The 23,263-nt window shown below is 41.5% G+C and overlaps 1 protein-coding gene and 2 long non-coding RNA genes across 4 annotated transcripts in view; 2 read left to right on the top strand and 1 right to left on the bottom strand.

Moving 5' to 3' along the window:
* The window catches only part of NPAS2 (neuronal PAS domain protein 2), a 103,846-nt gene that overhangs the window by 80,253 nt on the left and 330 nt on the right, over positions 1 to 23,263 (bottom strand). Inside the window, exons 2-3 of one of the 2 annotated variants that reach the window (XM_082218606.1) lie at positions 19,932 to 23,243; positions 4,053 to 4,122 (exon numbers count right to left, since the gene is read on the bottom strand). The gene's annotated coding sequence lies outside the window, so the exon portion shown is untranslated. Of the gene's footprint in view, positions 1 to 4,052; positions 4,123 to 19,931; positions 23,244 to 23,263 lie in introns of those variants that run through there. The other variant, XM_082218607.1, reaches the window with a different exon arrangement.
* On the top strand, positions 7,242 to 11,971 carry LOC309530208. Its single transcript, XR_014218679.1, has 4 exons — positions 7,242 to 8,340; positions 9,702 to 10,220; positions 10,469 to 10,595; positions 10,840 to 11,971. It is a non-coding gene; the product is annotated as an uncharacterized lncRNA (long non-coding RNA).
* LOC309530230 lies at positions 16,265 to 19,925 on the top strand. Its single transcript, XR_014218705.1, has 3 exons — positions 16,265 to 18,538; positions 18,573 to 19,657; positions 19,695 to 19,925. It is a non-coding gene; the product is annotated as an uncharacterized lncRNA (long non-coding RNA).

Here is a 23,263-nt window from a genome sequence, read left to right as displayed (position 1 = left end):
AGTAATAGTAACATTAAACTTGATGCCTGAAGGACCAATTGTAGAGGAGGGTCACATTTGCCTTCATTTCAATTAACCCACTTGTCAGATGCAATGCTATACATACTCAACAGACTGCCCCAAAGTATTTCTTATGCTCTTTTAGTGGGGTGGACTAAAATCATACTATGCTATTTGCTCCACACATGTAACGTTGGAAGCAATCAGCCTTGGTTTAAATTAACTTGAGAACAAAAGCATTTGGGAGCACATTCCTGTGCACGTGCATTAATGAGTTCAGTGCAGCTTTGCGTCCAGTTCAGCTTACCCCCTACAGGAAGTGTTTAGGAGCACAGTCTTAATTCATATAATTTGTTCATGTGCACTGTGGCTTCAGAAGGGATCTTCCTTGTTTAAGGGGGTTGCAAATTCACAGAATGTAACTGAGCAGAAGCCACAATCCCACAGCATTGCTTATTTTAACCCATGAATACTTGTATTCGACTTTATTTTATTTATTGTAACACATGCCGACTTCTTTTCATATAAAAGCAAATTCGCATTAAAACAGTAAGAACCCACAGACTACTGTTTTCTGCAGTCTGCTTCCTTGCAAATTTTACGCAAAGCATGCCCACGGTATGCACAGATTATAGAAATTAGCTTCTTGCGGTCCAGTAGTGCATGGAACTGAGCTAATTGTCTCCCTCTTCATGAATAACAGTAAATAGGATATGCTGAATTAGGAGATGTCCATGAATATTATGAATATAATGTTACAGATCTGGGATAATTGAGTTTGGGGGTGCAAGGGCACGTATAACTGCTAGAGTTAGTGAATGTTAGAAATGAATAAACTGTAGAATTTAGATAATATTTGGAGTATTGAAGAAGGGAAGATGCCAGGCCAGAAGTTGTAAATAATGGCAAAAGTTGCTGGAAGCAAGTCATTAACCTATCAATAAAAAACATCATCAGGGCAAGAGATTCTCTTCCAGTGGACCAAGTGGGGAGTTCCCATGGTTACCATTGGCGGTGGCAGGGGAGGCTTAGGATTTCAGCAGGAAATCCATAGGAAAACAGTGGAGGGGGCAGGCTGTTTTCCTGCCCTACAAGGCTTGGATTTTTCCAGTAAGGGTCTTTGGGAAGCAGAAGAGTGGAGCCAGAACTCCAGGCAGAACCCTCTTAGCAAGGCACAGAGCTGGGATACAGGATGCCATAGACTCCAATGCTGTACTACTGAATCGGAGCAAATGTCAAATCTGCAGAAAACCCAATGGATCGTTTCAGCAGTAAAGAGCAGGTTTCCCTAGGAGAAAGTGGTGGGACAAGTGGAAACGTGGACAAGCTTCTAAGTGGGAGATGTGTAGCCTCACACTTCCTTCTGAGGGTTACCTGTTGGGTAATAATGGGATACCTTGCATGTTCTACCTGCCATGAGGATTGGGAACCCAGGAAAATGAGGACGGAGCCTATAATGTTTCAGATACCATTTTTATTTCACAAACCCAACCCAGACATGTAATTTTGTTATCCATGAGTGTTTCAAAAAGATTTACTGAGTTTTACTGATAATCATTTTATGTATATGGGTTTTTTCAGTTCTGTTGATTTTATCTGTGTCATATTGATAGTTCTATTAGCCAGTCTTCCGATTCAGCAGCCCATAAAGCTTTCTAAACAAATACATACATGTTGTTTACCGCTCTGGGACACAGGTGGCGCTGTGGGTTAAACCACAGAGTCTAGGGCTTGCCAATCAGAAGGTCAGCATTTCGAATCCCCACGACGGGGTGAGCTCCCGTTGCTCGGTCCCTGCTCCTGCCAACCTAGCAGTTCGAAAACACGAAGTGCAAGTAGATAAATAGGTACCGCTCTGGCAGGAAGGTAAACAGCGTTTCCGTGCACTGCTCTGGTTTGCCAGAAGCAGCTTAGTCATTCTAGCCACATGACCCAGAAGCTGTATGCCAGCTCCCTCGGCCAATAAAGCGAGATGAGCACCACAACTCTAGAGTCGTTCGCGACTGGACCTAATGGCCAGGGATCCCTTTACCCTTTACCTTTACTGCTCTGATTGGCAGCACCTCAGCAACACAAGATCCTGAACAAAATAATCAACTCCTGTTTGTTAACAGAAGTCAAAAGCCCTGCTCTTATTAATTCTGAAAGGGCTCCATTCTCTCTACAGCTCACCCCAAGTGATGCCAATTGGAATCAAAGGGATTTTCACACTGAGATATATTAAATGAAAGGAAACTTTAGATGAGAAGCAATTTATTTTGCCAGCAGCTTAGAAGTATTCCCTGGGCTATTACAGAAGATATATTTGTCATAAAGAAGAAATATCACTAGCATTCTCCTCTGCTTGATCCTGAAAAGAAGATTAATCTTGTTTTTAATGCTTATATCCTCTGACGTGAATGTGCTGCTGCAGATGCTTCCTTTGCTTTGGAAGAAGAGTGCCTTAATACATGGTACAGGTAGCACTAAATGGCAGGCCCAGACATTAGCAGGGGCACTGATTCCTGCTCTTTTTCCAGATGTCTAAATACTTAGAACTGGCTTTGCAGAGTCTCGTCTATGTGCTTGGAAATTTGTCTGTGGCTCTCAGTTTGAAAGGTGTCCCCAGTGTAAATGCATCTCTTTTAATACTGTATTCGGTTCAGGGAATTTATTTCCACCCTATTGTCTCCGTGCCTTCTGGAAACACAGCCTAGAGGCAAGTTCCCTTGCAGCGCTGCCTTACTTTGTTGTACTGTGTGATGCACGTAGTCATCTTTGACAATTTTAACTCTGCACAGATTAAAGTGTTTCCAAGCCAGCTGCAAGGAAAGCTAGTTCTATAGAAAGGGAACCGAGCTGAGAAAATTCTAGCCTGGGCTTTGCTGCAAAATTTGCAGGCTAATTAAAAATAGTTCTGTGCTGCCTTTCCAGCACAGCAACAAGACGGTGCACAACAACATAAGCACAACAACCTTATAATTCAGGATAAAACTGCAGCTGCTAGATCAACAGTTAAAAACAAGCCAACTGGTAAAAACTGCCAGCAGAGACCTCAGAAAACAAATGAATTTTCAGAAAGCACTGAGAATGCCTCAGTTTAGTCACAATTCAGAGGGTATGGGTTTAAGATCACAACTTCCCGCCAAGCCAGTCACATAAATAAAGCAGATGGATTCTAATCTAAGAAACTTCTACATAGAATGCACATTGGCTTGATTTAATATTCTTGTTCAGTTTTGGTTCTAATTTTATGTATTTGCATGCTGGGACCCTGGGGTGAAGGCTAGTCTATGAAGCTGGATCTAGACACATCAAAGAAGCGTTTCAGTTAAACACATTATAAATGTTGCGTGAGAAATCGGGTTGGCAAAAACGGAGCTCCACAGCGCCATCTAGTGCCACCTAGTGTTATACTGCATATACAAAGCATATAAACTTCTTTTTCTTTGCCAATGTAGCTGGGTCCTACAGCTCCCATCATCCCTGATCATTGGCTATGCTATCTAGGGCTTATGGGAGCTGGAGTCCAGCAATATCTGGAGGAGGGCACCACACTGGCTACTCCTCCTGCTCTAGCTCTATATGACTTTTAATGAGCCCTCTTTTTCAAATGATGAGGTACAGTTACAGTTGCCATAGAAAGGATGGTTTATTAATAATCATGATGTCTTTTGAACAACAGGCATGGGTGTTACTTTTATTCTTGGATATGTGAGTCAGAACTATTGTATGCACATGAAATACTAGGTTGGCTTTCTGTAATTAAGAGATTAGGCATCTATGAAAGGTGCAGGCACGCATTCTGGAGATTCAGGAAAGCTCCATTTCTATGCAGGATTCTGTCAGTTATTCCTGTGTTGCTCATTAATTCTCCCTCCCCCTTAAACAGCAACACATTTAAATGTAATGAGGAAACATGTTTTCTTGCAAGGATCTAGTGAGGACCTTCACATGCTTTAAAACAACAACCCTTGTGCATGAAATAATGGAAGCATGTTGTGTATACTTCAAATGTCTTCTGAGGTGATTATTTCTCCTTAGAAACGTTGGGGGGGGGGGTTAAAACTTACTGTTTCAAAGGAATCAGGAAAATCACAATTCTCTCTTCCTAATACATTTGTTCCTCTTCTTTCCTTCTCTCTGGAATGGAAGGAAGAGATCAAAATGTAAGAAAGGAGAACTGGGTGAGGAGTATCCCTATTCTTATCCATAATCACCTCATAGAAGATCTTCATGGGAAGAGGAGCTCAAGAGCAAAATGTAATAAGGTGGATGAACTGCAATGAAGGGTGAGAAGGGAAGGGTTAAAATGAGAGAGAGGGAGCTAAGCTGGTCAGTGCCCAGATGGGAGACTTCCTGGACCCCTATGTTACCCTGGAGTCTGTTAAAGAAAGGAAGGATATAAATGTATCAAATAAATAAAACAGTTCTTCATTTGAGAGCCAGTGTGAGGTAGTCATGGTTGGGGTGTTGGACTAGGGTTCAATTCTCCACTCGGCCATGAAGCTCACTGGGTGTCCCTCAGCCTAACCCACCTCGCAGGGTTGTTGTGGGAGTCAAATGTACATCACCATTGAGTTCCTTGGAGGAAAAGGTGGGACAGCAACACAATCAATCCAATCCAAAATTAATAAGAAACTGGCAATTTCCCTAGCATCTAACACAAATGGTAACAGCAGCTTCCATTAGCTATTGCAAACTGAAGTTTCGATGTTAGCACTCCAGTGCTTTCATAATATTAAACCTTTTTAAAAAAAGCCAACCAGATTCTTTTATTTGGCTCACTTAAAATATGCTGTTTGATGTTTTCATAGGCACCATCTTAAGGCATTACTTCAGCTTTTTCTCTAGAGCTGCCCTTTCTGAAGTCATTATTACTCATTAGGTATATTGTGCAGGAAGCAGAAGTAGGTCAAGGATGAAAAGCTCCATCTTAGCGAGACGCACACAAGTATTGTATGAAGCTATTTTCAACTTTTCATGGGATTAAAATGTTTTTTAAAAGAATGTTTCTATAGGATGAAAGCTGTCACTGCCGACTTAAAAATCAATGCCCCACATGGCAAAACCTTCATTTCAGATTTCTAGCCTTTCATATGTTAAACATATTGTTTTATAATTCTAATCCAAAAAAAACGATTCCATGCCGTGCATTCCATCAGGCTCTATGTACACTAAACCAAGTGTCCCTAAATAGAAGTGAGGGATATTAACAGATCTGCCTGTATCCCTGTTTACACGTGCTCATAACCCCGCAGAAACATGGATTTGTGGGGCATTTTTAATCAGGAAATAATTGCACACCACAGCAGCTCTCGTACTGTACCTATACACAGCTACTTGAATTAGCATTAAATATAATATTTATTGTTTGCTTGTTTGTTCACAGTGCCAAAATGGTTGTCAGCAAGTAAAATGGCTTTGCCACTTCAAGCACGAAATGAGATGTTATGCAATAACAAGAGAGCCAGCTAATGCAAGCTTATACACAGGTAACTCATAGAACCATAAAGTTGGAAGGGACCCCGAGGGTCATTTAGTCCAACCCCCTGCGATGCAGGAAGCCTACCCACAACCGTCCCTGGATGGGCTTGAATCCTTTGGAGGGCAGTCTCCCTTAATGTCCAATAGTGATGTGCCTATAAACATCCAACAGAAAGGCCATGATGAGGTGGCTGAAGATTGGTACAGTGGTACCTCAGGTTACATACGCTTCAGGTTACAGACTCCGCTAACCCAGAAATGGTACCTCAGCTTAAGAACTTTGCTTCAGGATGAGAACAGAAATCGTGCTCCGGGGGTGTGGCAGCAGCAGGAGGCCCCATTAGCTAAAGTGGTGCTTCAGGTTAAGAACCGTTTCAGGTTAAGAATGGACCTCTGGAACGAATTAAGTACTTAACCCAAGGTACCACTGTACACCTTTATAGGTTACCCTCAAGTCCTGCAATCATGTGCGTTGCAACAAGCAACAACCTGGATTCCTTAGAACTCTCCTCACATGGTTCAAAAACAGAAGAAAACCCTTCTCCTTAAGAGAACAGACACAACTCACTCCTCATGGTTATTCAGCGGGAAACAACAAACATGGCTAAGATGCAAAATAATAGGCAAGAAGAAGCAATGAAGGCAAGCTAGCTACGTTTGGAGAGGTCCACTGCCATGGGCATCGATTGAGGTTTAGCAGACCTAAGAGAAGCATCAAGCAGCCTCCTGGAAAACAATTCAATAGGCTGAACAAAATGGTTTCTCAGAGGCACTCCATACAAAGGAGGATTGCATGGAGGATAAAGCCAGAAGGAAGAGACATTGAATGACAGTAGGAACAGGTACTGAGTCATGACAAGTAGAACAATGCAGGTCTGGTTGAGCAGTCTGATGGATTTCCTGAGGCAGCTGAAAGAGGTGGGTTATTCCCAGTAAATTCAAATGGCAAGTTGATTAAGACGACTTTGTACATGCCAGGTCTAATGAATGACTAAATAGAGGCATATGCTTGTATTAATACTAGCAAATGGTAAGGTAAAGGTAAAGGGACCCCTGACCATTAGGTCCAGTCGTGACCGACTCTGGGGTTGCGGCGCTCATCTTGCTTTATTGGCCGAGGGAGCCGGTGTACAGCTTCCGGGTCATGTGGCCAGCATGACTAAGCCGCTTCTGGCGAACCAAAGCAGCGCACGGAGACGCCATTTACCTTCCCGCCGGAGCAGTACCTATTTATCTACTTGCACTTTGACGTGCTTTCGAACTGCTAGGTTGGCAGGAGCAGGGACCGAGCGACGGGACGGGATTCAAACTGCCGACCTTCTGTTTGGCAAGTCCTAGGCTCTGTGGTTTAACCCACAGTGCCACTCGCGTCATAGCAAATGGTAAAGGTAAAGGTACCCCTGCCAGTCTTGACAGACTTTAGGGTTGTGCGCTCATCTCACTCTAGAGGTCGGGAGCCAGCGCTGTCCGCAGACACTTCCGGGTCACGTGGCCAGCATGACGAAGCTGCTCCGGCGAACCGGCACCAGAGCAGCACACGGAAATGCTGTTTACCTTCCCACTATACAGCGGTACCTATTTATCTACTTGCACTTAAGGGTGCATTCGAACTGCTAGGTGGGCAGGAGCTGGGACCGAACGACGGGAGCTCACCCCGCCGCGGGGATTCGAACCGCCGACCATGCGATTGGCAAGTCCTAGGCGCTGACGTTTTACCCACAGCGCCACCCGCGTCCCATGCAAATGGTAGAGGCCCATAATTAGGCATTAACGTACACCCAGAGCCTGTACTCCTCTGAATCCCATGGGGGGTTCTGAGTGTGAACCAGTGCTTACGTCCCCTGTTGTATCTGCAAGAACACCTGCTCATTCCAGACCGAGCAAAGCTAAAGGTGTTCAGTGGTTTGGGATTATGTTCTGAGTGTTACCAAGTGAGCCTCTGCATTGAGTTCTGTATGGCTGAGCTTGGACACAATGCTAATGGTGGTGATGGGGGGAGAATTAATGTGTGAACCTAGAACTGTAGTTAATCTAAGCTATAATTTACAGGGTGGGAAACCTAGAATCAAAAAACATTAGAAGTTGGCTTACTTACCCTAAATTGGTGAATGAATGATCTGTCTAGAGCTATTATATTAGTGTAATTATAAACAATTAAATATTGTTGACATAGACTAGTGAATGCTGAAAGTCCCTTCTCTGGTGTTCATTAAGAATCGCCAAGAAAATAACTATTAAATGGTGATAATCTCCTATTTCTGTCATCCACTGTAATGTATAAATAGATTGTGTTGGCTTGTTGGCTTGTATTTGCTAGAATACTCCATGCCAAGCTAGAAATAATTAGATACGTTTATTAAGAAAAATGAACTATGTTAATAATAACTAAGGAAATCTTTATAACTGTATTATTTTAAAGAGAAGCACCAGAAGTAGAGGCTTAATTTCTCTACTGTCTCTTCATAGCAACACTATAATAAATGTTCTAGGTATGCCCACAACACATTGCTAGCTATGGACTTGAATTTGCCCTGGTTTTGCATGGTTTTGCATCAAGACAGAACCTTGAAAAATGGGCAAAGCACAATGACACTGATTTGGGCCTAATTATTGCACCGAGTCACAAAATCCACCCTTTTAAGAGTTTTAGGATGCAAGCAAAGTTGCAAAGTTGCAAAATCCAGTTCTTGAGTAAGAATATAGTCAAGGTTTAATCTGAATCAACAAAAACTTACTTGCTACTTATCTGTTTTTTTGGTGTCTCCCTGCTTTTGTATGTCACAAAAATTAAATAAAACGTTGGGAAAAGGAAAACCGGAACTAGCCTCTGACATTTGTTTCGTTTAACAGACGTGCTCAATCAGACACTTGAAAGTAAGTATGCATAGGACTGCAGCCAATAACACATGAAGCAATGGTAAAGGAACTGTTTTCTGAGCAGATGAAAACTGTCTTTCCCTTAGCACTGAAAACAAGTAACCATAACTTATAGCAAATCTGGAATTATGGAAGAGACTACCATGGCATCTGCTGACCACTTGTGATTTAAGATATTTAAGATATTAAACGCTTTGGATAGACTTGAATCAGCTAGATTAATCAGGTCAGTTTCAGTATAAACAACAGGCCACATGTATACTACAACCAAATGTACACCAAGAACATAAAAATAGGTACATTGCAAATGTAAAACAACAAAACAAAAACAAAATCCTCCAAATTCTCTGGGAGAAAGGCATGATAGGTACCCATATATGTGTGAGTCCATGCTGTGAAAATGGGAACTGCATCCATTAAATAAGAAAAAAATGGAGGTAATTATGCTCTTGAAAGGCAAGAGGGTCCAGGAACTTCTGTAACATTTTGGCAGTGAAATCCCCCCCCCTTTTCTTTAATTGAATGCTTTCTGCTGCTATGGTAACCACAGCAGCATGAAATCAATTCGGAAGTAAGTTTTCCCTCATGACTGTTAAGTAAAGATATTTCAGCCCCTAAAATATTCTACTCAGGAATTGGTTTTTTTTAATCTTTTATTACTTACACTTTGAGATAAAAATGCCACAGAATTTCAAAGCGCATACTGTATTTTAAGAGCGCTCTGAATATCCATCTTCCTTCCCAACCCCTGCCCAATACAGCAGGTCAGGAATGCTCTTTCACTTCAGGTTTATGTTAGTGACCTACTGACCTACTTTTCGGGAGCTGACCGCTACTAGTCAGTTTCCCTGAAAAATTGAGATTTCATTTCATCCATGGATTGGTTACATTTAGATTTAGTGACAGAAAGCATTAGGAGAATGGCATTTTGTTGGAGGGGGGAATCAACTGTAGCGGTTGGTGCTCTAAATATATTCCTATTTAATTGCCCAAGTGTTGTCCATCGCAACTCTCAGCTTTTATGTTACTGCAATCTGGGTAAGATTGCTTTCCATCAGCCTGAAGTGAGAAATATGATGGAGATGGAAGCCTTGCTTCACTGTCAGACACATGCTGGGAGTAAGGGGAAAGCAGACATAATGGATCAGTGAGGGAGAGCAATCTTCCCCTTGTCTTAAATCATCCATGCTACAGAGCTGTTGAAACTGTTGGCTAGAGAAGGGGGCGGGCAGGAGTTTGAGAACAACCTACGGAACAAACAATGTTTTCAAAGTGCTGTAAATGTCACAGCTGCAGAATATATTTATACATCCATAGCAATGGGAGCTGACTGAAGACTTAATTCTTCTCCCTCAAAGTTACGTTGCAGGAGATCTTTAGAAATCAGAGTTCACCTACATAAGAAGCAGAGTGAGCCAATCACATGAAAACCCAAGTATTTAAAGAGCCAGAATATGTACAAAAGAACAGCTGACGACATCTGCAAAAGTCATTCTTCCTTTCTGAATTTCTACATAAAGACTGACAATTGATTAAACGCCTTCTGAAAGCACTTTCTGGTTGCAAGTAAGTGGCTGTCCATAACTAAAATGTACCATGTGTCTCGGGGTGTGTGGTTGTCCCAATCCTGACAACTGTTGCAGTGAAAGCACAAGATAGGAATGTGATTTGTTTTTGTTTTTTAACAAAACTTTGATGCCATCTGTTGTTTATATTGAAAATATACAGAAAAGAAAAATGAATTAAATCATATGTGTTTTATTTCTCCCATTAGTTTTAATTCTTTTTCAGTTACTTTGCACTGGAGGCACAATTCTGCATGTGATATATAATCTGAAATACAGTGTATAGACAGGACACAAGGAAGGGGAAGAAGAGTTTGGATTTGATATCCCGCTTTATCACTACCCAAAGGAGTCTCAAAGCGGTTAACATTCTCCTTTCCCTTCCTCCCCCACAGCAAACACTCTGTGAGGTGAGTGAGGCTGAGAGACTTCAGAGAAGTGTGACTGGCCCAAGGTCACCCAGCAGCTGCATGTGGAGGAGCGGAGACGCGAACCTGGTTCCCCAGATTACGAGACTACCGCTCTTAACCACTACACCACACTGGCTCTGGGGAAGAGAGGCTCGGCAGTGAAATGGACAGACTGGAAATATTTATTTAATTTAGATAGCTGTTGGGCTGTGTCTGTACAGCTTTTAAAGTTGCTTATATAACAGGGACTCCCAATCTCATCTTCTCCAATACAGTGGTACCTCGGGTTACATACGCTTCAGGTTACATACGCTTCAGGTTACAGACTCCGCTAACCCAGAAATAATGCTTCAGGTTAAGAACTTTGCTTCAGGATGAGAACAGAAATCGGGCAGCAGTGGCGCGGCGGCAGTGGGAGGCCCCATTAGCTAAAGTGGTGCTTCAGGTTAAGAACAGTTTCAGGTTAAGTACGGACCTCCGGAACGAATTAAGTACTTAACCCGAGGTACCACTGTACTTAGCTAGTCCATGTTGGAAAATCTTATGCCAATTCAATGGAAAACACCAAAAATACAAAGGAATCAGTGTAGCTGCTCCTAACTCTTAAAAGGATATAGCAAGAATCCTCCATGCTATATCACAAGTAGACTACAGCTCTTTCCTGTACAACACAGAAAGATCAGGGAGTGGCTGTGTGGGGAGGGCATGCATGAAGGCACTGGATGTGGAGCTTGTGCATGAACACCTAAAACTGCATGACATTTATATTACGCAGAGGTGCCTCTCAAATCCGAGACAATGGCAGTTACCTGAGTTGACAGATAAGGCAGAGGTAAAACAAAGGTCAAGCAATCATAGCAAGACACACTCTTGTCCCCCAGGAAGGTAGGCAGGCTGGGGTCTGGGTGAAACAAAGGTTAAGGAATAACAGGAATATACACTTTTGCCTCTGGGGGGTGGAAAGCAGCAAGTCAAGTTGAGGGTCTAGGTCAAACAAAGGTCAGAGATGTATAATTGGAAAGTTTCTAACTCCTATTGAACCTGTTTCCTTCATGCCTCCTCAGAAGAAAGCCATATGTACATGGGCCATGCCAGGAGAAAGGCGTTTGTCTTCTCCTTCAAGCATAGCACAGTCTGGCCCCCATCTTCCTTGAACCAAGTTGGAGGAAGGTCAATGCCTCTTCTGCCACCCACCCCCTTGTGTAGCCCAGTTTCCCCAGCACAGCTAGCCTTTCTCTCTGTGTGTGTTTATGCAGAAGAAAAATAGAGCAATATATTGCCCAGGCCCATCCAAATGAGGATCAAACTGGTCCCAGTGGCATATTTCCGCCCAAAGCAAATAGCAAATTCAGAGTCAGGACCTTCCTTCGGACCACAGGAAAGGAGAGGAAAGCGATATCCTCTCTCCACTTGCTACCATCCCTGTAGCCACTTGTTAAATACGAAGATGCATTTGTATCTAGTCGTGGCCTTAATGAGCACTTTGCTGGTAGCATCTTAAACGTGCTGTTATGAGATTGGGAGGGACTCAAGATCCCGCAAAATCTCTGGATTCAGTAAAGCGTTAGAATTTAAGGAAACCCCCAAATCCTTGGATCTAGCAAGAAATAACACAGGCCAGCTTCCTCATGAGATAATCACTTGATAATGGCTGAGCTGGGACACTGGGAGATTCAGTGCCAAACACCCAAATGATGGGTGAAACCCCACCCCAGACCCTGGTTTTCAGTTAGCAAGACAAAAGGCCAGTGTTAGTTTTTTAGGGGGACAGTTGGCAGTGATGTGCTAGCAAAACTGTGACAGGCTGGAAAAAGGAGGCAGAGAACAAGGCTGGTTTATGTTTTGGATCTAAGGCCATTGGGTCTATGGGAGAAGCAAGAGACTCTCTTGGAGCATAATGCAGGGACCCTCTCCACTGTAGACTCAGGTTGTATATATGTGTAAATAAATCATAAATCAAAAAGACACCACAGTCTCCGCTGTGCCTTATTTCCAAAAGGAAACACAAATCCTGGGGTAAGCACCTGTAACCCCTGGAATTTCGCACTGCTGTGGAGATTGGGGTGGTGGCATGTAACAATTCCCTCTCTTCCAAATCAATCATCAGACCAAAGTAAATGCAAACCACTCAATTCTGGGCATAAAACCAAGGGGGAAAGTTGAATTTAAGGCTCATTATAGTTCTCAGATATCTGTAGTGTACAAGATGCTTCCCAGCACAGAAAGAATCTGTTTTGTACTTTTGTTTCTTCTAACAAGGAAACATCTGTGACTGGCTTCTCAACGACATTTGAAATAAATTAAGCTACATGTCAAGGAGAGAGAACTCCCACTGAAATAAACACGCACCTAGATAATGTGTTCATTCCTTAGGGCGCAAATTGCTTACCCTCAGAGCCCATTGAAAGAAAGATATAAAGCAATCCTGTTTCTACAGTGATGGCAAAGAGTGAGATTGCATTTTCAGTGCTCATGTTTCCTCTCCTTTCCCCAATTAGTTGTTTTTCTTACAATGTTATCCATGTCTTACAATCTGACTCGTAGGTCTGGAGGTTTATGATGTTCCTTGCTAGCAGTCTTCTGTGGCACCTTCAAAGCTAACCAATTCAGCTACAGTCCTGTACCAGCTTATCAGGGAACAATCCCCGTGGAACTTAATTCTGAGTAATGTATGGTTATCGTCGCATGAAACCCACACTAAAAATTGGCTGCCACCTCACCCCATGATCTAGTAGCCCTAGTGGGCACCAACTGGCCTCAAAAGCTGGGAGTGGGCTGGGCCTGCTCATGTAACTCTAAAAAATAATTGAGTTTTTGCTGAAGGAAAAAAACAAAGGTAAAATCAAACTGGTTTTATAATTACAGGAGATTAATTTTAAAAGTTTTTTTTTATTTTTCAGCCACTTCTCTGGATGCTTTGTTATAAGTCTGGAACCTAACTGCAACAAATGGAGGGTTGGGAGAATCCCCAGAGCAGATTTGGTGGGGCGCACAGGGAAGGAGACAGACTAGACGTCCTGTTGCACTCATGCAATAACTTCATTGAATACAGCCTGCTTCTGCCCTGAGAGTTCCAGCATAGCAGTATAGCTCAGTCAGATCAGCATGAGACTCTTAACCCCAGGGTCATGGGTTCAAGCCCCTTTGAGGGGGGGGGAATCCTGCACTGCAAGGTTTTGGACAAGATGGCCCTCTTGGCCCCTTCTATGATATATAAACATAGTAAAGTCAGTACAAGAAGATTATAAAGGAACTTTCTAAAAGTTTATGAGGCATGTGAAAACTGAGACACCATCTGCCTGTCTAGTGAAATATGTCAGTGCAGATAATATGAGGTGTAAATTAGTTTACTGTTCCTTGGATACTAAAAAAGAAGGAAGTCAGAACATAGTCAATTATAGTTTAGTGCAACATTAGAACAAAGTGGCCATAAAAGAACATTTACAGAGCTATGCATGACTGCATGCACCTAAGAATTCAGACTGACGCATCCGTGTTGAAAGAACTCAGAAAATGGAAGGTAGAATCAAGACATTCCTTCTCTGCTTCTTTCATACGATCATGAGATCAGGTTATTTCATTACCTCAGCAATGACGTGGGTGGTGTTTTGGCACAGCTGTTTTCTAGTCCGCTCTGGTACCATATGTAATTGGAATACCATGGAGGGGACGGACGGACAAAAAAAGTATTGTGGCACCTTAAAGGCTAACAAATATACTAGCGCCCAAGGCTTTGTGGGCAAAGTTCCACTTCATCAGATGCATGTTTTTGCTGTGGTAGTGGTCAAACATGACTGCTGCACTGGGAATTGTTACATGTGAGAGGAGCTTATGAAGCAACTGCTTCCTATGCCAGCAATGCCCTGTCCCCGGGGTTGACAAGATGAGTATAGGAAGTAACCACTGGGTTTCCCCATTGCATAAAATATCAGAGTGATGTGGGCAGTTGCCATTTAATATAAGAAGTTGCTATAGGTAGCTGGCATGTACACAGTCCTGAGTTCCATGCAAAAAAGGCTGGGTATAAATTCAATAATCAATAAACAAAGTACATCCTCAATGGTAGTGCAGCATCAATCTTTTGACAACTTCCGTGCCCAACACTCACATAGCTTTCAGGCAGGTAAGAATGTCAGGTGAGCACAAGCCAATATGGTCATGCTTCATGGTTTGCAGAAGAGCACCATGCAAAAGCTTCCAGGTTTACTGCCCCTGCTAACTAGCTACATAGCTATACATCTCTTTCTTCAGGCTTGTGCTCCAAACTGGACAGTTTGAGCAGCAGTGCATCCATGCCTCCGTCAGCACATTTAAGCCCCTCTTCTGATGTAATGCACACAAGCAACCGGAGTTTCTCCTGTGTTGCATTTCCAGCTGCTCCTATCCCTTTAAACCCCTCATTGTTCTTGGAGGCACTGGGAGAAGGGACTGAGGCAATTCTAATGGCCCAGCTCTCTCTGGGATTGACTCATCCACCTCTGCACCTTCCTGCAACTCTTTCCCCACCTCCTCCTCTCAAGTCGCTGACTGCTAAGACTCTTCCTCTTACCCTTCCTCAAACGTTGCATGGCACCCTGCCTGCCCCACTGCCTCCTCTGCCTACCCTTCGGTCTTCTGCCTGTCCCTCAGTGGTCCATGAGCTTAATTCAAGTGCTCCATGGCACATCTTTAAAAATACAAACTCATATACAGCACCTAGCATCACAGATTACAGGCAGAAGCATCCTTGTGGTCCACCCAGATCCTCATCAATTTTAGAGCGGTCTGTGAGGCAAGAAGTTTGGGAACCATTCCTTTAGAGGTTAAGTAAGCAAATTGCAACATTTATCCGTTAGCATAACTGACAAGATTCATTTTGTGAACTGTTCTGTTCAGCTGCCTTCATTCCAGAGTTCACAGAGCATTTGACAGCTTCTTCATTTCATACAGGTACTATTCTTCAAACAAAGTTTCTTCTTCTTCCTCTTCACTTTTTGTTCAGTGTGTGTGTGAATGTCTGTTAAATTACTTCTCTTGGAATGCACGATGTTCAAAGGAGAAATAAATTCTTAACAACATATTGAGTAAATCCTTCTGACATAGTTTCCACATTTCTGCTGAAGACAAGAACAGATTTCTACAAAGTAGGTCAGGAACTCCAGGGAGACATTGTCGCTGCCTTTGATTTTTCTACCTTGAAGTTCAAAGAGTATGAGTAAGATCATTGAAAAAGGAAGTGCAGAATTATTTGAAGGCTAGGCTACCGTGTCACATACTGAAGATTTCAATGGCATTTTAGTAATGAAGCATACAGTGTGGGGGTTGCTATATAATTTTGATCCTGGAGCTATTAAAGCTTGGGCATCCTTTTTATCACTAGTACTTAATGTTTGCTATTGAGGTTAGTGCTTGCACACAACCTACACTTCATATACCAGTAAGCTATCAGCATCCTTATCTCGAAACGTCACACTGAAGATGTCTTTTATGCAAGTAGGTTATGGTGCTGTACACCTTGCATCTAAGCAGGGAACGAGACAAGGGCCACCTCTCATGTAGGTTACATTTCACCACATTCCTGCAAGCCTATGTTCCTTAAAGTGCTATACTCCATGGGTTCTTAAGCTCCCACCAGCCTTTTAAAGATGGTTTCTAATTCTTCTCAGAGGACTTGGAAGCAGCCATCGCAGGCATAGCTGAGAAAGACAGTCTTGGAGCAGCTTAGACACCCCGTCTCTTGTGCCTGATTAGCCTATGCATGTATCATACATGTTGTTTAGTCGTTTAGTCATGTCCGACTCTTATGAAGATGGTTGAAACGTATTTATTTATACTTAAAAAAACAACCTGTCCTTCCACCAAGGAATCGAAAGTGGCATAAATGGCTGCCCCTCCCGTTGTCTTCACAACAACTTTACGAACCTTGCAAAGTAAGTTGGCTGACAGAGAATTACTTATCAAAGTCAACCTTGTTACTGTCCAAATGAGAATCTGTATCCACATTTCCACACTTTTAAGTCCAACACTTAAGACACTTAACCACATTTGCCGTAGAATCAAAATAGAATTGCCAGAAATTTTTGTTTTTAAGTTTATCCATCAGTGTAAATGCTGACTAAGAAAATATAAAGGGAAGCTCTGCAATACACTGTAAGGAGCACAATATAGTAAGTCCACATTGTCAAGACCTGAATGAGCAATTCCCCTGGTGAACAGCATGTGTATCTCAGAGTGCCTTTTCACCAAAGATGGGCCATTTAATTCCCAGGATCTATAATTTAAATGCAGCCAATGCACTTGATAAGAATATATATCATTTGGACCCTGCCCCACATCAACAAAAGCACACAGTGCACAAATTATTATTATTATGGTTTATTATTTATTAAATTTTGGTGTCCCACCCTTCCTCCGAAAGGGGCCCATGGTGGCAAACATATCTATACTAAACATCATTCTGTATCTTTTAAATTACAGCTGCCATTTTAAAGTGATAATAAGATAGTTTTATCTTTTTTGTAAGCCACTTTGATGTTTTTCTACAATCACGTGACATATAAATTTCATTAAATGAAATGATAAATAAAATAATGAAACATTTTCAAGCATTCTAAAAACAGCACAAATTGCATAAGAAAGGCGGCTTAAGAGCACTTATAAAATGTCATATATGAAAACCATCTATGCTATTCAAGCCAGTTCCACTATCATGACTTCCCTTGAAACTGAAACATTTGAGATCAACTCATAATTATTTATGATCTGTAATCCCCCAGTAAGTTCTCAGGGACCAAAAAACTTTGACCGTTAAAGGGCTTAGGTTTGAAGGATACATGGACCCTAAACATTATCCTGTTATATAGCATGACCTTTGATTTCCAGTGCCACTCAGATCCTGCTTTCTGACCTATATTCCAAGCCAAGCTAGATGTGATGTGTGAGATTTGTGATTAGGATCGCCTATGGCTTTTGTTTTGCTAATTAGGAGTCCACTGGGGCTGAGCTGGGTGTTCTGGAACAAGTGCTTAAGCCTGTCCTCCATTGCCCTTCCCAGATGTACCAGTAAATCCTGAAGCTGCTATTAGCTGGGTGCTGGTAGTACAGCTTCTATGACTGCGTCTCCTCGCTCCACCAAAGCTAGTAACAGCTTCAGGGCCTAGGAAAGGGTAACACTTGAACTGGGATCCTTTTGGCTCTTAGCTGTTGCTTAGCTACTATATTATGCTTATGATTCTGAAGCCCTGATCATTTAAAAGTACGTACCTTGCTGCTGCAACTGTCTGAAATGTTGCAGCAATATTCCCCCCATTGATTTGCCATTCAAATACTGAGACGCAAGCTGTCTACCTTGCAAATCCACGAACATATCTAGTTTGCTGACACTGCAAGGGTCAATGTCATGACAATTATCAGTGTTCTCTAAAGCCCCAACAACTACAACTGTACACCATGAAGGAGACAAAATTGTTCCCACTCCACCATCTTCTTCACTGAAGAAGCAACAACTGGAAAACCAGGCACACAGCTTAAGATAACTCATATTGCACAGATGTAAACATCCAGTAATAACAGTGGGCTCTGTGGACAACAGTGACATCTTCTGGGTATAACTAAACTCTGCTGTGTTTGTGTGTTGAATGAGACACTGAGCCACATACGTACAATGTTCATAGCAATGCTCATGCAAGATAGGAGAAAATTTTAATGTGTCTTTTCACAAATACACACAATTTTAAGGAAAAGAAGCCTGGGCATTTTCCCATTATGAAACGGAAACTGGTTTTGAGGGTAAATTAAGCTGTTAAAATGTAAACAGCATTTAAATGAGACCAGCAAGTAACTTCGCACTTGCTCATTAATAAGGAAATAGATAACATGATTTATATATTGCTGTTTTATTGTTTTATATTGGTTTATTGGGGAGGGCTGTATGTTTCTATTTTGTATACGGCTCTTTAATACAAAGTTATAAAGTGGTATATAAATGTTTTAAAATAAATAAATGGTTAGCAACTTGGGAGCTCCAGATACACCCCCAAAAGTTAAGATTAATTTCTTGGGCACCTGGCTGCTGAGATTTAATTTTTTTTAATAATAATAATAAAACTTAAACAAAGAAAGAGGAATCCAGTTTATCTGTTTTAAAATCCATATCCTTCCCCAGCCACACAACAAGGTGTAACTACAATTTTTAGGCAGTACCATGAGGGGAGGCTAGATGAAGCCAGAAACTAGAATCTAGTTTCTAGAATCAGAAACTAGAAACTAGAACAAGAACAGTGCTGTTAGTGATGGGCAACCATTTGAGCTCTGCTTCATACAGCAAAATGTCTTGAACCTGCACTGTCAATGACTGCTTTTTATCCTTGTGATTTTTTGAACTTACATGCAGCAAATAATAAACCTGATGCAATTAGCATTTAAATTACGCTTTTATAACAAATATAGGCACATGTCCTTTTAAATGTGTTTGTAGAAGTGGGGGGGGGGTGTTATTGGTTTGGTTTGTTCTTGTTCTTGTTTTTATTATGTATTTTGTGTTTTTGTATTTTTATGCTGTGAACGTCGGATGAAGGGCAGTATACAGATTTAAATAATAACAGTAATAATAATACTTCAACCCGCATTCTTCAACTGACTGATTTATAAAATGTATATATCACTTGATATAAAAAAAATCTCTAAGGGGGAACACAGGTGTATAAGGACTACATATATTTTAAAAACAAACCAACCAGAAGATGGCATACTTACACTGCAAGAGGCATTGTTGTGGTGGTGTTTTGTTTTGTTTTAAAGATATTCATTATTTCATAAAATTTATATACAGTACCTCTTGACTGGATAAAATCTCAAAGCAGTTTACAAAAATGGTATCTACAAAGCAACTCTAATTAAGTAGCTATGTTCACATGGATTGAAGACACATGGTAACAAACTGAAATTCTAGAAAGCTCTCACAATTCATTTTGGGTACTGGAATTAAAACTTTAGCCTTCATGTTGTTGCTGTGTGGAAAATACTAATAACATTTATATTAAAAAAACAAACAAACAAACAAAAAACCATTTAGCCTTCCCTTATGTGGGCCCCAAACACTTGCCCCAGGGCTGGCCTAATACATTTTACAGCCTGAGGTATTAAGCCTTGAGTTGAAGAAAGGAATGCCATTTTCTATTCCACCTCAGGCTTAAAAATGTCCTCTTCCTCCTCTGGCTTTGCATTTGGGAAGCCTGTGAACTCAGGTTTTGAAACATGCCATTTGCTGAGGTAATTTGTGATTCCACCTTTACAAAATTGCCCTGCCTGAACAAATGAAGGAAAATAGAAACTGACAGAATCCTCTTCCATGAATATACAGTATTCATTCTTTTTTAATGTGGTCATCTTGTTGCAGTGAATTCCCTGCATTAATCAGCAGTTAAAAGTAGCATATGCTCATAGCATATGCTGCTTTTTACCACCACAATATCCTATTGCAAGACGCTTTCCTTTGTCCGGTGGTATTTGCACCTAAACATACTGTGAGGGATTTCAAAATGGCTTCATTGTTTTAACCTGCCTAGATCTCCAAGGAGTTTTTAAATTAATATAAAAAAGAGATTATCGGTGTTGTCAATTACAGTTAACTCACCATTTGTCCTGAAGTATTTACTGATTTGTTTTTCATCTTGATTTTTGGCGGAGGGATGATGTCTTCACCCCCTTGTTTACATGATGTTCATAAGCAGCTAGTCTTTTAAGTAGAATCATAGCCCCCCAAAAATGTACTGTACATTTAAGGCAGTATCAGGATTCATCCCACAAAGTATTCTGGAATCTGTGGTTTGTTAAGGGTGCTGAGAGTTGTCAGGAGTGGTTTTAGTTCCCAGGGAACTCTGGGAATTGTAGTTCTGTGAGGGAAATGGAGCCCTCCTAACAACTCTCAGCACCCTTAACAAACTACAGTTCCCACAATGCTTTGCAGGGAGCCATGACTGTTTAAAGTGGTATAATACTGCTTTAGTTGCAGATGGAGCCATGGGAGTTGGTCAGGACCGTAAAGGTCACACAGTTCAACCCACTGCAGGAAATAAACTACACGGGCAGCCCTGGCAGATAGCTAACCAACCTCTGGTTAAACGCCTCCAATGAAGGAGAGTTCACCAACTTCTGGGGCAGACCGTTCCACTGTTAAACAGCTCAGGCTGACAAAGGTGTTCAATCAAAATCCCCTCTTTTCATTTTGAACCCATTGACTCAGGCAGTGTAACTTTGAAGAGGTCATTGATGAATCAAAGTTAAGTTCCATCCAGGGCTTTTTTTTTGAGCTCAGCTCTGACACCTCTCAGATAGGTGCCATTGCCATTCTAAGAGAACAAGGGAGAAGTTCATGGTGAGCTCCAGCATCTCTTTTTCCAGAAAAATAGCACTGATTCCATCCTTTTCAGTGGAAGATGGTATAAGCCTATTATTCACCTGTCTTCATTAATATCAGGACTCTCAAAAAACCTTCATGTGGGTTTCGTGACCCAATTATCTCAGGCACCCAGCATTAAAAACAGCCCTGCTACTTCAGACATAAAGGTCCATCTAGTCAGCACCCTGCTTCATGCAAAGGCTAGTCAGCGGCTTCCCGAACATCAAAAAAAAGGACATGAAAGGAGTAACCCTGCTGTGCCCCCAATCTGGTATTCAGGAGCTATACTGAGGCTCTGAACATTTTGCTAATCATAACCAAGCCATTGAGGGGACTCTTCTTCGTGGATTTGCCTTAATCCCTGCCATCACTGCAATTTTGTGACAGTGAATTACAAAAATTAACTAGGCATTGTGTGAAGTATTTTCCTCAGAACGTCCCATAAAATATGGCACCCATATTGCACTGCATCACTGTAAAGGTAAGCTTGTGGTAGATTCACATTACAGGACAGTGATGGGGAGCCTCAAGCCTGGGGGCAAAATGCGGCCCTCTAGCCTTCTCTACTGGCCCTCCAGACCCTCCCCAGGACACAGCTATTACAGGCTGTACTTTGAACCCATCCTCTTGAGTCTTTTTGCCCGGCTGGAATGTGTCCTCAAACTCTGATGATACCTCCTGCTTGTCTGGATTGGTGTTATGTATAGAAACTACTCTACAGCACAAAGCTAAAATTTACATTAGTTGCTCTGCTCAGTTCTAGCCCAGTCTGCCACTACCATGTGGCCCCTAGGAGGTTTCCCAGAAGGGAATGCAAAAGGTTCCCCACTTTTGCTATAAGACATTTCCCCTGGTAACAAATGTAAACCATATTGATTTGCAAGGACTCATTAAAACACACACACAAACCCAACAAGCAAGTTTTTCCTCTGTGCCCTTCTAAAGCTTCCACTGTGCCGTGACGTTAAAATGATCTCTCATTAGCCATGTCCTGCAGATATCTCATTTTTACTAAAAGCCTTTGATTAGCTTGAGAGAAATGGCGCACAAAACAGGAAATTGTTCTTGCACAGGTGTAGGAGTGAAGAAGCAGGGAGAAGAGATATATTGCAGTCTTCTCTAACTGCCCATGTCTATGGCTTCTCACATAGGCTCCTTTCAGAATGCAACCTCTCCTAAGCTTCTTAAACCAAATATTTCATCTTTGTTCTACACAGTCATGTTATATCCTTATGATTGATGATATTTTTATGTTTTTATTATAAGCCACCCGGAGAACATTGTTATTGGGCAGTGTTTAATACAGTACTGTTAAGAAATATTAAGTTCATCTGAGACAGGAAATCAATTTTAAAAATGCCTTCTCCAGTGATGTAAAATACTTGCACATGCAAAATAATTATGCGAAGGCCCAAATTTAAGTTATACACAATTGCATAGAATACAGTAGAAATGGTACCACTTGTTGAAAAGTGCACATGAATTTAAATGGTCACTGTAATGCGCCCCCAACACCCCCTCCAACAGTCAGAGGTCAGGATCCAATGGGCTTAAATTACAGAAAGAAAAAAATCTGGTTGAGCATAAGAATTTCTTGATAGGGAGAACAGTGGAACAATGGAACCAACTACCTTCCTGGGCCTCTTCAAGCACAGAACCATCTGATAAGGATGCTCAAAGTTTCCTGCAGGGTCTACAAGACTTCCTCCAACCAAATGGTTCTATGACATGAGGGCTCAATCCTTCTATACATATTTGCAGAGAAAAACTAGCTATTTCAGTATGTACCTATGGCAGTGTGTATATATCCAGATTCAAAATGTTATGTGAAAAGTCACTCTTAAAGAGTTGAGGAAGGCTCAAATAATTTGACATAACTTTTTGCAGAGCTCTTTATTAGAGTAGAGTAGTAGTATAGTATAGTATAGTATAGTATAGTATAGTATAGTATAGTATAGTATAGTATAGTATAGTATAGTATAGTATAGTATTATAGTATGTCAGGCTATAGGTGAATACTTCCTCACATGGGAAAACCTTTCCTCACATGGAAAGCTAGCATGTCAGGAAAGAGGGTGTTTTATCTTTCTATGAGCAGTTTCTTGTTTTATATGTGAAGCAATTTTGCAATATGAATCAAGTTGGACCAGATGATCTCCAGAGTCCTCTGCAATCTCTAAAACTGTATGATTCTATGCTGATTCCCCACTTCCAGTCTAAAATGGCACAGTCCAAATGGTCTTTCTGCATATTTGGATTGGCAATTATATTTACTCAATAAAATATCCAGAAGCCTGAAGATCGACTGCATTCTACTGCATTATTTTTTTTCAGCTTTTATGGGCAACAAAAAATATTTATAGCGGTCATAATTTACCTACTTTCAATACAAGACTAAATAGCACTTCTTCATGGGGGGCAAGGGGGCGGGAGAAAGATGCTCAGCCACTAAAGCTCCAGTATATACTGTACATGTTTACTTGGGAGTAAGTTCTACTGAGCATGGAGGGGGGACTTGCCTCTAAGAAAACATATATAGTGGTACCTCTGGTTACATAAACTTCAGG

Source organism: Podarcis vaucheri (assembly GCF_965113315.1).
Source record: "Podarcis vaucheri genome assembly, chromosome: 4".
Classification (NCBI taxonomy): domain Eukaryota; kingdom Metazoa; phylum Chordata; class Lepidosauria; order Squamata; family Lacertidae; genus Podarcis; species Podarcis vaucheri.
The sequence above is the reverse complement of the archived record's forward strand: the minus strand, read 5'-3'. Positions and strand labels throughout refer to the sequence as shown.